The 15,394-nt window shown below is 45.1% G+C and overlaps 2 non-coding genes across 2 annotated transcripts; both read right to left on the reverse strand.

The window, feature by feature from the left end:
• Positions 1 to 3,087: 3,087 nt before the first annotated feature.
• TRNAR-CCG (transfer RNA arginine (anticodon CCG)) lies at positions 3,088 to 3,161 on the reverse strand. Its single transcript has one exon. It is a non-coding gene; the product is annotated as a tRNA-Arg (tRNA).
• A 10,378-nt stretch (positions 3,162 to 13,539) lies between these two features.
• Positions 13,540 to 13,626, reverse strand: TRNAS-GGA (transfer RNA serine (anticodon GGA)). The gene has a single exon. It is a non-coding gene; the product is annotated as a tRNA-Ser (tRNA).
• Between the last annotated feature and the right edge of the window lie 1,768 nt (positions 13,627 to 15,394).

Below are 15,394 nucleotides of genomic sequence, written 5' to 3' on the forward strand. Positions count from 1 at the left end.
GGGAATTCACGAAGTAAATTACTAAGTGGATGAATCCCCGTAATCGAATCCTCTTTTCTAATTCCCTTCTCTAATCGTCACTATACCATCCTAATTTCCTTCCCTCATCTCATTCGCTTCTTCTAGGAACCTCCGGATCGGTCGAAATATTAGAATCCCTCGATTGATACACGTGAAAAACGAGCAAGTTCAGCAGCTTTTTCTTCTGTTTCTCCCGACGCCGAATCCTCACCAATCCGGGTTAGGGGAATGTCTTGCCGACCCCTCATCTTCAAGTAAAGGACTCGACGAGGATAGAAACCTCCTCGAATTTCCAATTTAACTGCTTGTATATCTCTCATTGCAAATTGGATACAAATACGACGGTTTCCCCGGGAAACCCCAGCGAGAAATGGGGAAGATTCCTTCTCATTTATCAAATGAATTGTAGCCGCTACCCACATCCCGAAATATCGTACGCCACGGATAAAATCCAGGGAAGAGACCCGCGATACCATAGAAACACATCACAATACCTTGTGGAATGAAAACAATCTGTCCAGATGGAAGTGTGGGGATTAAATCTTCACCAATATAACTAGAGATTCCAACCGCCGGAAAACCCATTGCGCCACGAACCGGGATACGGGCCAACACAAATTACTGAATCTACGAGAACCTCTTGGAGAATCTACTCGAAACCATTCGGATTGACGATTCATTAATACTCCCTCCAGAAATTGCCTTGTTGGAATGAATCAGCCGCTTATATTGTTATTGGTCCCACCTCTACCCTACCCCCCCCCCCCCTCCCCGAATAGATGCAGATACAGATACAGCCGATGCTTCGACATCACTTCATTTTGAAAAGGATTCTTGGAAGGGATTCTGTTTCCGAGAAGTTTAGAACATTTTCCACTGTTTTGGTGCGTAGGTGGGGGTCGCTAAGATCTATATGTCTTAGCAACGATGGAACGATCCACGTCTCACTTATCCATAAGGGGAAAGTGAGATATAGATTGAGATGACGTTAAAGATTCCCAAGTGCTAAAACAAGTGCTCAAATAAAATAACCGCCGGTGAAGCTATGTGGAAAGAATATATCCGACCGAATCAAAAGCAAGAGTAGTAGTCGTAATTGATCGATCCTATGGAACAATTTCCGTGAGATAGTGTACAGAACAAGAAATTGTAGAATTTCGTCCCGTTCTATATAAATAAACAGAGATATCATTGTAATTGCCGGAAAGACCGAACCTACTAGGGGTACAGAAATGGAAGGTAAATAGGACGCTGTCGTAATGGAATCACCTCAAGTAAGAAAGATATGACACAGATAGATGTATCTATAATGACATTATATTGTTATTTTTATCTTTTATCCCCCAATGTCTAATAATAGTCTCCTTATCTCACGTAGAAAGGAAGTTTTTATACATTCGATATATCGAGACAGTTACTCGGAAATTGCTACGAAATCCATATTGTTTCCGGTAAGGTATCTGATTCCAGCTCCGATCAACTGACTCAATGAATCTGCAGACATCCGCGGTGTCTACTTCGTCGAATCAGGCGCACAGCAGAGTCCGAAATTATACCGATGGTTAATCTCGATTTCTTACTGAGGTATAATTGCATTGTGGCATAATTTGCATGGCGTGATATCAGAGAAGGATAGAAAAGTATTGTTACGACGGTTCGCTGAATAAATTCCTCTCATTGGAGAGGTAGAGAGATTAGTAGGACAACCCCGAATTGATAATTCCTAACTTGATTAATGAGAAGGAGGGAGAGTGATAGAAACGGGGGTTTAACCGAATGGGGGGAAAGGAGGTTCAATTCCTTTTACAAGGAGCTGAAGAATAAAGCTCAGATATCTCACTCGGAACACCTTTTAGAGGATTACGTGGAACAATTGAATCGGGTGATCCATGATCAAATAAAGATTCAGCTACTTGAAAGCCATCGGGTATCTTCTGACGCAGTGTTTGTTCAATCACCCTTTTCCCAGCAAATGCTATGTATGCTTTGGACTCAGCAATAATTACGTCCCCTAACGTACCAGAACTAGCAGTAACACCACCCGTAGTTGGATAGGTAGGAACCGATATATATAATAATCCCTTCTGAACCTGATGTATTTGTGGGACGGGAGGAATCTTAGCCATCTGCATCAGACTCAACGTCCCTTCTTGCGTACGTGCTCCGCCGGAAGCACAGATAATAACTAGTGGAAGGGATTGATCCGTGGCACATTCGATTGAGCGGGTAATCTTTTCACCTACCACAGAACCCATACTTCCCCCCGTGGATTGAAAGTCCGTAACACCAAGCGCAATAGGTGTCCCGTTTAGACATCCCACCCCTGTCTGAACAGCATCAGTTAAACCCGTTCGTTTCTGGGAGTTGATGATGCGACTTCCATGAGAATCCCCGTCAGAGAAACCTGGAACATCTTATGCAGTCATGTCTTCATCCATGGGAATCCAAGTGTCACGATCGATCGGAAGTTCGATTCTTTCTGTAATAGTCATTGGGGGGTGATAGCCGCACTCCTCACAAATATTTTTATTTTGTTTTGGGAATCTCACGTAAAGCATGTTACCGCAGTTGTCACACCGAGTCCACAACCCCCTGTCGGTATCAATGCTTATGTCTCTATTCCTTCCTCTCTCACTCAAAACGTAACCCTTTGTGGCTTTTTCGAGGAAAGCCCCGATCAATCCACCAAATTCGCGTTTATCTTCGAACCGATTTCTCACAGACATAGGAATTTCCTCATTCATTTCTTCTCCTTCGCTTCGGAGGTAAAAACAGTCGATTCTATTAGATTTCATTTCATCAATGAGATAGACACAGAGATGGAGAAATCATTTCTGAACTATCAGGATCAGCGTCTGTTCGGAATAGGCGTCGAATCGAGACTGACTCCGAATCCGATAACTAATTGGCAATTGACTGATCATCTATTTGATCAATCATATGTTAGAACCCCACAAATAATTATCCAATAACACTTCGTGGAAATAGTTGTGTCGTGTACTGAGAGGCACTGAATCATTTCCTTACTACTCGAGTCTCTGCAGCTCGTATTCCACCTCTCCTATGCAAATTGGGGGGGATTCGAACCCCCGTCCCCATGGATCGGAACCATGTGCTCTCATCCGCTGAGCTACCAACTCCGATCCGTGGCATATCGGGAGTATGGAGGGGAATGTTCCTTCTCCCTATACTCCCTGTTCGCCCCACGAATCCTACCGAATGAATGAGATTCCCGAATAGTTACGGAAATTACAATGTATCAATTGTGTCGAATTCAAATTTGATCTGTTTCCATACCTCGCAAGCAGCAGCCAATTCGGGACTCCACTTACTAGCTTCGCGGATAATCTCGTTACCTTCACGAGCAAGATCACGTCCCTCATTACGAGCTTGTACACAAGCCTCCAATGCAACTCGATTAGCTACGGCGCCTGGTGCGTTTCCCCAGGGGTGTCCCAAGGTTCCTCCGCCGAACTGTGAGACAGAATCATCTCCGAAGATTTCAGTTAGAGCGGGCATATGCCAGACATGGATACCTCCCGAGGCTACGGAAATACACCTGGCATGGATACCCAATCCTGAGTGAAATATATACCACGGCTTCGGTCTTTCTCGATATAATCGTCGCGTAGCAAATCGACGAAACCCAGTGTGACTTCTCGTTCTCCCTCCAGTTTACCCACTACGGTCCCGGCGTGGATATGATCCCCGCCGGACATACGCAATGCTTTGGCTAGGACACGAAAATGGATACCGTGATTTCTCTGTCTATCGATAACAGCATGCATCGCGCGGTGGATATGAAGCAGTAGCCCATTATCTCGACAATAAAAGGCCAAGCTAGTATTTGCAGTGAAGCCTCCCGTCAAATAATCATGCATGACGATGGGTGCTCCCGATTCTCTAGCAAAGACTGCTCTTTTCATCATTTCCTCACACGTACCCGCAGTGGCATTTAGATAATGTCCTTTTATTTCGCCCGTTTCGGCCTGAGCCTTGAAAAGAGCTTCTGCCACAAACAGGAACCGGTCCCTCCAACGCATGAATGGTTGAGAATTTACGTTCTCATCATCCTTCGTAAAATCAAGTCCGCCACGGAGACATTCGTAAACAGCCCTGCCATAGTTTTTAGCAGATAAGCCCAATTTTGGCTTGATTGTACATCCCAGCAAGGGACGACCATATTTGTTCAGTTTATCCCTTTCGACTTGGATACCGTGAGGCGGCCCAATGAAAGTCTTGGAATAAGCAGGAGGAATTCTCAGATCCTCCAAACGTAGAGCTCGTGGGGCTTTAAATCCAAATACGTTACCTACAATGGAAGTGAACATATTGGTGACGGAACCCTCTTCAAATAGATCCAAAGGATAAGCTACATATGCGATATATTGATTCTCTTCCCCAGCAACGGGTTCGATGTCGTAGCATCGACCCTTGTAACGATCGAGACTAGTCAGTCCATCCGTCCACACAGTGGTCCACGTACCTGTGGAAGATTCTGCAGCTACTGCAGCTCCAGCTTCCTCAGGCGGTACCCCGGGTTGCGGAGTCATCCGGAAGGCTGCCAAGATGTCAGTATCTTTGGTCTCATAATCGGGAGTATAGTAAGTTAGTCGATAATCTTTAACACCAGCTTTGAACCCAATACCTGTTTTAGTCTCTGTTTGTGGTGACATGAGTCCCTCCTTACAATTCAATTAGTAAATCCTGCAAGGATGAGATCTGCTCGACATAGATGGAAGAATTCAACGTGAAGCGTGGAATAGGTCCTGATAGATTCGACTCGAGACGTTTGTCGAAACTCTACCTCAAGCATGGGACATTAGTATTTTATAATACGTCCCACATGTAATGCAACTGACTCTGGTTGTTTCGCACGGAAATTGCTTGAAGAATTAGATCGTAATACATCTCGATACATTGACTCGGGAATCTTTTCGTGGTTAGACTGGTCAGTAGAAGCAAAAAAGGGGATTGAATTCGATATCTGGTTCGCTTTGCGAATAGACGGGGGAAAAAAGGGGATTCGACGAATGAGATGTAGCAATCACATCTAACTAGATGGACCAACTCGTGGGTATCGCGCTCTTTTGCCTCCGACCCATATGTGGAGAGGAGGAAATCAAATCCTACAGTACCTGTCACCCATCTGGATGGATCGGAATCGACTTCCGAGGAAGCAAATGATATGTTTGAAAAAGGGGGAGAAGGGTGTGGAACTAGTAACTCCCCACCATCAACCAATTAGCAATGAAATGCCAGATGGTTCTGCCAATTCGACAATCAAATGAAGATAATACACCAAAACAGTTACGAAAACCAGTTCTTCTGCTTTTGGAATTTCTAAATCAGTGGAGAGAAATGTGGGATATATTACCCAGATCATTGGACCAGTATCGGATGTGTCTTTCCCTCCAGGTAAAATGCCCAATATCTACAACTCTTCGATGGTTAAGGGGAAAAACCCGGCGGGTCAAGAGATTAATGTTACTCGTGAGGTGCAACAATTACCGGGTAATAATGAAGTCAGAGCCGTAGCTATGAGTGCTACAGATGGTCTGATGAGAGGTATGGGCGTCGTCGATACAGGAGCTCCTCTCAGTGTTCCTGTTGGTGAAATTACTCCTGGTTGAATCTCTAATGTCCCTGGTGAACCCGTCGATGACTTGGGTCCCGTAGATATTGGTACGACGTCCCCCATTCATAGATCCGCTCCGGCATTTACGCAGTTGGATACTAAATTATCTATATTTGAGACGGGGATTAAAGTCGCGGATCTTTTGGCTCCCTATCGTCGAGGAGGAAAGATTGGATCATTTGGAGGAGCTGGAGTGGGAAAAACGGTTCCTATCACGGAATCAATTAACAACATCGCCAAGGCTCACGGAGGTGTATCTGTATTTGGTGGGGTGGGGGAACGCACCCGTGAGGGTAATGATCTTTACATGGAAACGAAGGAATCGAAAGTTATTAATGAACAAGATATATCAGAATCGAAGGTGGCTCCAGTTCATGGTCAGATGAATGAACCACCAGGAGCTCGTATGAGAGTTGGTTCAACTGCTCTGACAATGGCTGAATATTTCCGAGATGTGAACAAGCAAGATGTCCTTTTATCTATCGACAACATATTTCGTTTTGTCCAAGCAGGATCAGAAGTTTCTGCTTTATTGGGTAGAATGCCTTCCGCCGTGGGTCATCAACCAACTCTTAGTACAGAAACGGGATCCCCACAAGAGAGAATTACTTCTACCAAGGAAGGATCGATAACTTCTATTCAAGCTGTTTATGTACCTGCAGATGATTCGACTGACCCAGCTCCTGCTACAACATTTGCACACCCAGATGCTACCACTGTGCTTTCGAGAGGACTAGCAGCTAAAGGTATTTATCCGGCTGTAGATCCCTTGGATTCGACTTCAACCATGTTACAACCCTGGATTGTGGGTGAAGAGCATTACGAAACCGCACAAGGGGTTAAACAGACTTTACAGCGTTATAAGGAATTGCAAGATATTATAGCTATTCCCGGACTGGATGAATCGTCAGAAGAGGACCGTCTAACGGTAGCTCGGGCTCGGAAGATAGAACGTTTCTTATCACAACCCTTCCTCGTAGCAGAAGTATTTACTGGTTCGCCAGGGAAATATGTTAGTTTAACAGAAACCACTAAGGGATTTCAAATGATTCTTCCTGGAGAATTGGATAATCTCCCTGAACAAGCTTTTCATCTGGTTGGCAACATCGATGAAGCCACCACGAAGGCTGCAACCTTACAAGTGGAGGGTCAATGAAAGGGATGGTACTGAATCTTCGTGTAATGGCTCCTAATCGAACTGTTTGGAATTCTGAGGTTCGAGAAATCGTCCCATCTACGAGTAGTGGCCAGATTGGTGTATTGCCCAATCACGCTCCACTTCTTACAGCTTTGGATATGGGAGTCCCGAAGGTACGTCACGATGGACAGTGGTCCGCAATGGCGTTGATGGGTGGTTTCGCCATGGTAGACAGTAATCAGGTAACAACATCAGTCAACGAAGCAGAACGAGCTACCGAAATTGATCCTGAGGAGGCTCGGGAAGCTCTTCAGACAGCTCAAGCTGACGCAGCTCAAGCCGAAGGCAGAAGGAAAGCTATTGAAGCTAATCTAGCATTTAAAAGAGCTAAGGCGAGATTAGAGGCTTCAAATACTACTCAATCATTCCCACTTTTAGTTGCGCCTGTGAGAAACGACGGGAAAAGCATGATGGGACACACAATGATTTGTTAGTCCCGTAATACTTCGTATCCATCCCAAATATTTGTAGAACTTATTAGGTATCATTTCAAGTATTGTGGTACCTAATGAGTTTTACCTACTATTGGATTCGAACCAATGACTCTCGCCGTATGAAAGCGACACTCCAACCACTGAGTTAAGTAGGCTTCTATTGCTTGTAGTACTCTATTATACCGACCCAGGGAGAGAATTTCAAACAATTAGAACATCAATAAATATTTGATTTTAACGGCAAAAGATGAGTCTCGCCTCCTTCTCGGTTGGTTACCAGCTTGACAGGGATCATCCGATGCATTATACTAATGTAGCCACAGGGCTATAGCTCAACGGTAGAGCACCTCGTTTACACGTGCGCCGATGCTTCTCGGGAAGGGTTCGTCGCTATTCAACCGATCTACGCGGAATATACCGCGTAAGTTACTTATGTCTTACCCTATTGGGAGATGTGGAAGAACAGTAGCATGACGAAGAATCGATCGGAAAAAGGATCGATTTCGGTGGGTTGATATGGTCAGTAGATGATACGTCTAATGCTAAGGGTGGTGGGGGCAATGCGAGGACCTCAACAAGATCTCTTCTTCGTCCTACGAACCTTGAGGTGTATGAGGGTATCGTATCTCCTTCCTAGGCGATCGAGACACTTAGAATTAAGTGGATTTGTGTCTACGGGATGCAAACCTGTGTCAACACTAAGAATCTTCTCGAGAGACTTCGGGATTGCTTCGGAGGGAACGAGTTCTTCGAGCACACGGAACCATTTCTTTGTTATTTATAATGAAGCAAAGGATGGTGCATCAACAATGGCTTCTTCCTCCCATCCGGTGGAAGACTAGTTGATGAGGGAGCCCAATGCCACGAAAGAAGCATGTTGGGTTCGTGAAGCAGTTCAAGAATTTATATATTCCGATCTGCATTACCGAGAATGTTTACGGTTCGAATCCGTATAGCCCTAATCTTTAATGATAAGCCGGTCTCGCCCATCGCAGCGGAACTAATTGAGAATTACCCAGATTCAACGCGACTCGCATGAACTATATAGATCGTAGGGTCACTACTTCCGTTTCGATCAGGGGATAGGGATGAAGATCAGGAAGGAGAAGGAATTATTCATTAATAAGTTCCTCAATGATGGTCAATCGGAGAAAATTCAGATAAGAATCTAAATTGACGGATTGCTTTCCATAATAGATAATCCGTATAAATCAATCTTATGCATCGATTCGGTAGGGAGGTACATACCATACCCCACTACCTACTTAGTAGAATATAGTCCCCATCCGGTTCTTCCGGCAATTTGACTCATCTCACGGATTCCAGCCAAGAGCTCATTTCCGGATGGGGAGTCCCGTTTCTAATAATCTTCTCGCAAGTCCATTTGGTATCCAGCATCTTCCGAGGACTGGATCGGAGGGACGATTGGCTCATCACTGGGGGGGTGTACATCCCGATTCCATTCTGGGATGAGATGTCCGTGAGCCACGTCTGGCATCTCATCCCCGATCGAACGATCGAGGAGTCAGCAACCCCCCCCCCCTTCACTTATCATAAAGATGTTACACCCACACGGTGGGGTGAGAAGATAAATACCGAAGCAGGAGGAGTATGTAAATGTTTTTGCTTCCTAAACACGATTCCTTCCGGATCCTCCTACTAGTATCCATCCTTATTCCCTATACAGCCTTTTCGGTTTCCAGATCCGTCGCACCCATCCGCGAGGGGCCTGAAAAACTAACAAGCTATGAATCAGGTATGGAACCAAAGGGAGGGGCTTGGATCCAATTCCAGATCCGTTATTATATGTTTGCCCCGGTATTCGTTATTCCCGACGTCGAGACGGTCTCTCCCTATCCCCGGGCTATGAGTTTCAGGGAATTGGGTCTATTTGCTTTTACTGAAGTGTCTATCCCCATATCCATATTAATTGTCGGTTCGATTTATGCATGGTGAAAAGGAGCATTGGAATGGTCCTAATTTCTAACTATTCGGGTAAGAGGAACGGAGTCGACTCCCGTGGGGGGAATCCACTAATTAACTCCGTGGAGTCCTTCTCCCCCGATCAAGACACATCAAACTCGATTATTTTGACTAACTTGAATGATCTCTCCAATTGGTCTCGACTTTCCAGTTTGTGGCCACTCCTTTACGGTACTAGCTGCTGCTCCATTGAATTCGCCTCATTAATTGGTTCACGCTTCGACTTCGACCGGTACGGTCTAGTACCAAGATCCAGCCCCAGACAAGCTGATCCCATAATAACGGCGGGTACTATCACCATGAAGATGGCTCCGTCTCTAGTGAGACTCTATGAACAAATGCCCGAACCAAAGTATGTAATTGCTATGGGGGCATGTACCATTACGGGAGGCATGTTTAGTACGGATTCTTACAGCACCGTTCGCGGAGTGGATAAATTGATTCCTGTGGACATTTATTTGCCGGGTCGTCCGCCCAAGCCCGAAGCTATTATTGATGCTGTGACAAAACCCCGCAAAAGAATTGCTCAGGAAAACTATAGGGATCGAACTTCTTGTCGAACCCGGAAGAGATATTTTAGTCTGAATCACCGACTTTTTTTCGTACCCAATACCTATACCGGTGAATACAATCAACGAATCGCAAATCAGTCTTCGAAATCCCTATCAAATATCCTCTCGAAGGGATTGAGTGGATTCGAAAGTATGCATGAAGAATCCGTATCAGAGGCGGGCGGGTGAAGATATTCCACAGAGATATAGAACGTTAGCTAATATGAGTATTATCAATAACAACGGCGATTCCAACATCGAGATGCGGGGTCGATTACCCGCTTGGTCGACTAGACATAGTTTAGCCCACAGACCTTTAGGTTCTGATTACCGGGGTGTCGAGATCCCACAGGTCAAAGCAGGGGATTGGCCTTCTATAGCTGTTGCTTCATATGCGTGCGGTTTCAATTATCCCCGTTCCCAATGTGCCTATGATGCAGCACCAGGAGGATCCCTAGCTAGTGTGTATCATCTGACGGAGGTGCGAGACGATGCAGATCAACCTGAAGAAGTATGTACAAAAGTCTTCGTTCCGAGAAAAGACCCCAGGATTCCATCCGTTTGTTGGGTTTGGAAAAGTTCCAATTTCCAGGAACGGGAATCCTATGATATGTTAGGAATCACTTATGAGAGTCATCCGCACCTACAACGTATCTTAATGCCTGGGAGCCGGCTGGGATGGCCTTTACGTAAGGATTATGTCGTACCCGACTTTTATGAGCTACAGGATGCTTATCGAATTGGGACGGAGGCAAAATTGAAAGCCATCCTCCCACTAGCCAATTCTGTATCATTCTATTTAATCTTGTGCGGCAGGTGAGGCTGGTCTACCTTATTTGAGACACTTGTTTCTCGTACGATCAATCGCATCCACGTATCTGCATCGAAATCCGCACCTACATATGCACGTTCAAGCGTATGTAGGTGTGGGTATAGATACATACCCCGACCAGTAGACCAATAAGCAATCCATATTTTTTTTTTGGATTCTCCTATTTCCAAGTGCGGTTTTCGCCCGCAGCCATCAGATCAAATTATTTCCCATCGGTATGCCAGGAACCAGACTTGAACTGGTGACACGAGGATTTTCAGTCCTCTGCTCTACCTACTGAGCTATCCCGGCCAGTGATTCCGCGATAATCCCAAACAAATATCCCAGCGTGGATTGATTCTTTCCCTTACCTATCCGTCCAATCGAAGTAACTATCCTCACGAATCCATTTTTTTTTTTATACCTTGCAGGCGAACCATTCAGACAATCCATTGGATTTGCCGAATGGTTCAGTCGCAAACCACTCAAAAATATTCTCGAGCTGGGGACGAGACATCAATCCGATTCGATTGAGCTATGAATCGGGAGCATGGATCCCCTCTCGTTTAGGTGGAGGAAATCAATACGTATTCGGGAGATGTATCTCGATACCCTTCGTCCGCTTGATGGGTCGAAGAATCCCATCCACCAGAATAGACGGGGAGGGATTTCTCTGTTTCATGGGGTAGATGCTTCCCACAACTCCTACGCAATTTGGATAATATGTTTCATCCCGTTCTACTGGGGATGTAGGGACTCGAACCCTCACGGTCCTACAAAGACCAACGGATTTTCTTTCTACCACAATTTGCATTGCTGTTTCCATCAACGGCGTAGAGTTGGACTCCATCTCTATCCGCGAAGGTCTGTTACTAATGGTTATTCATCGAACCATATTCATCCGAATACGGAGTATACATACACAAAGAGGAAATCAGGAGAAGATGGGATTCGGGGATAATCGAGTAGATCCCACCAATACCCGAGATTCTCGAGATTTTGATACAATCCTCGGTGCGGATGTTGAGTATGCACTGGGAGAGGATCCTCGCCGCTTATAGGATCATTCTAGATTGAATCATCCATGGAAAGAGAACATCTATCCGCTTAATGAATAATAGAAATTAATAGATCGTTCGTCGGAATAGCTTCCGTCGAGTCTCTGCACCTATCTCATCATCCGAATCCTGCTTCTGAAATGAGATTTGGCTCAGGATCGCCTACTAAATAATCCTAGGTTTCCCTGAATTTGAAAGCTATCACTCGGTGTGTTTCCATACCTAGGCTCAATCCAATCGAGTCCGCAGCGTCTACCATTCCGCCATACCCCCCCCCCCTTGAGTCCCAAACCGAAGCAATGGATCTGCAATTGCATCAAATCCTTTTGCATGCCATCCGAGTTTGCATGTTCCATGCCATTTGTTCCAGAGATATTTCACGAGTCTCTTGATTCCGGTCAAGCGGAAATTATATACCCCGTCCCGATTCCCGAATTCTCAACCTCTTCCCTTTTCTGTTTCTATTCCCAATTTCCTCCAGAAAGGGACTCCACCGATCCCAGAGAATATATATCTGCGAGACCATACCCTGCTTCTCCGTATTCGCGTACCCATAAGAATTATACACGGGTGGGGTAATTAAATCAATACGATACGGTAGGAGATGGAATTATCGACTCATCTAACCCATCTCTGTGGTTGAATAACCCTTGCGGCTGACTGCGCCGTGGGCGCAACCACCATTGTCGCTTTAGGAGGGTTCTATTCCATCCCATGGGGTTCAAAAGAACCAGGAAAGCTTGGTTTGGATTCGGAAGTACCACATTCACAAGGCAGAGGTTATCGGTTCGATTCCGGCAGAATATTGCCCAGTATCAGTCGATGCACCAATACCGTGTCTCCCTTCGGCTTTGTCCCCCGCGTCGAAGCCTCCATTTCCAATAGAGTCGATGGGAATTCGAGTATTTGTTCGTCTACATTCATATGTTATGATTATTACAAATACCAAATGTTCAACAAAATTGGGTGACACTTATAAATAGTACCAGTACTTCGATTACGGAGAGGTCCATTCCGGGTCTTACCATGCTTACAAAGAAGGAGTTTTTATGTCTCGTTATCGAGGACCCCGTCTGAAAATAATACGTCGTCTCAAGGATCTACCCGGGCTTACAAATAAAACATCAAATCCGAGAGAAGCACGAATTGCTATTGATTAATCTGCTTCGAGAAAGGTATCTCAATTTTGCGTGCGTCTGGAAGCCAAACAGAGATTACGTTTCAATTATGGATCAACGGAACGACAATTGCCTAGATACGTTCGTATTGCTAGAAGAGCCAAGGGTTCAACAGGTCAAGTACCATTACAGCTACTCGAAATGCGTCCAGATAATATTGTTTCTCGTCCAGGTATGGCTCCTACTATTCCTGCAGCTAGGCAATTAGTTAATCATAGACACATTCTAGTGAACGATCGTATAGTCGATATACCGAGTTACCGTCGCAAACCAAAAGATACTATTATTGTGAGAAATCGACCGGGTTCTCGCAATGGACCAAATAGAGAGATGGAATTTTCTCGGGGAGACAAAATACCTGATCATTCAACTTTTTCCTCGTCGGGAGACAGTAGACCCACAGGATTAGTGAATGGAATCGCAAATCGGGAGTCCACTGGGTTGGATATAAATGAATTGCTCGTCGTTGAGTATTACTCCCGCAAAGCCTAACCCCAAGTAATTATCTAATAGTCTGGGATTCCTCATTCTGAAATTCGGATACCCCCCCCCCCGGGGGGGGGGATTCTTGGAATTATTATTTGAAATCGGGAGTACTAACTGGAAGCATTCAAAGGATTAGCAATTCTTTGGGGTGCCGGAACAGAGTCAATGACGGAATGCAAAGGGGAAAGGGGGGGATTCGAACCCCCGGTAAACAAGAGTCTACATAGCATTTCCAATGCTACACCTTAAACCACTCAGTCACCTTTCCTGCAACTTTGTACTATTTACACATCTTACCAATCTAAGAAACCGGATAGCAACTCAATCCTCGATGATAGACGGGAAAAAGTGATTCCTGGAAGTGAGTGCAAGCCTCATCAGTTATTAAGAAATGAGATTAATTCCCGGAATTGAGGTAGGGGAGGTGACCCCATCCCTGGGATAGATTTTTAGTTGTTCCGAGTCGATTTCATAATGAGAGATTTTCAATTAGGTGATGCAGATCCCATCAAAAGCAATCACTCCATTAGTAATTATTCATGGATGCTGCGAGACTATATACCCCCATTCACACACGACTCTCATTCGGTGCGGAATTAGTTACTCCACCCTCCCAGTCGATTGAGGGGGAGGGACATAGATACCAGACGGATGCACCTCTTCCCCTTGTATTGCAAAAGAGATCTGTTCTTCCGGCATCCTGATTAACTCAATAATAAGTGGAACGAAGAGGAATTCCAATTACGCCTAGATCCCAGAGAAATGACAATTCTATTGATAGAACTCCCACGATTCTGGCGGATATCTTGTTACAAATCATACCGACTACTGATAGGGAGAAGAGAGCTTTTACTTATTATAGAGATGGTGCGATTTGGGGAGGGAAAATCGATTAACCTTAATTCCTAATTAATTGGGGGATTCAAATTCCGATAGACCCGCGTTTGGTGAAGGTATGTTTCGAACGGGAAACAAGTCCTTCTGTCGTGTATCCTCGATTGATGCAGCCTCAAATGCTCCAGTTTCGATCTCCGGCGAATCGTAGTAGTAAGCAAAAGGTGAAACCTACGGACCGACCTATTTGTAGGACTCCGTGGGTAGGCATAGGGGAGAGGCACTACGTGGAGGAATCGACAACGCAAAAGCTTCGTTACGGTTGGGTTCAGCCGCGCGTCGTGTTTCTATGACGAATACCAATAATGATTGGGACAACGAACATCCATCCCGTTCGTATTTTGGATACCCCTAGAATCATCGGAGATTGTCGAAGTAGCTGATCCCCATGAAACTCGAAGCGTTGGGAACAGAGAAATTGTCATTAGTCTCTTGGTGTCGACGTGTCGGAGTGGCACAACCATGTTAACAAGAGATTTTTGGCAGAAGGGATGGCTAGTCCAGTAGTTTCACAGACACTAGCCCCCGTTCATCCATAGGTTTAGAGTAGGAATTGCTAGACTATTCCAAATACTAGTCTCTCTCCATGCATCATGCAGGAGGAGCCGTATGAGGTGAGAATCTCAAGTACGGTTTTGAAGCGGAGCTCATTCACGCTGAGTGAGCGACCCTGACGAATGTCGGCCCAATCCGAAGGAGAATATGCAGAAGCTTCATAAAATTACTACAAAGCTATGCGTTTGGAGATTGATCCTCATGATCGGAGTTACATACCCCATAATATAGGTTTGATTCATACTAGCAATGGAGAACATGCAAAGGCTTTGGAATACTATTTTCAAGCATTGGAACGGAATCCTTTTCCACCACAGGCTCTTAATAATATGGCTGTGATCCGTCATTACGTGCGATTACCCATACTATAGGATCCCTTGATTCGAAACCACTCGATGTAGGAGGCTTTCCACAAGCATACTCCCATAAGGAGTTCTCCTGAGCTGTGGAATTTGGTGTCCCCCGTAGTAACTCAGGTCCGGGGGAAGAACGGAAGCCTGTGAATCCCATGGATAATCGGGTGAATTGAGGGAGAAAGCACCGCAAAGATTCGTCATCGAAAATCTGGGTCGATACGATGAGATTTG

Source organism: Dipteris shenzhenensis, unplaced genomic scaffold (assembly GCF_047967505.1).
Source record: "Dipteris shenzhenensis isolate YYH24624 ecotype China unplaced genomic scaffold, Dip_SZ_1.0 scaf0255, whole genome shotgun sequence".
In the NCBI taxonomy this organism is placed as follows: domain Eukaryota; kingdom Viridiplantae; phylum Streptophyta; class Polypodiopsida; order Gleicheniales; family Dipteridaceae; genus Dipteris; species Dipteris shenzhenensis.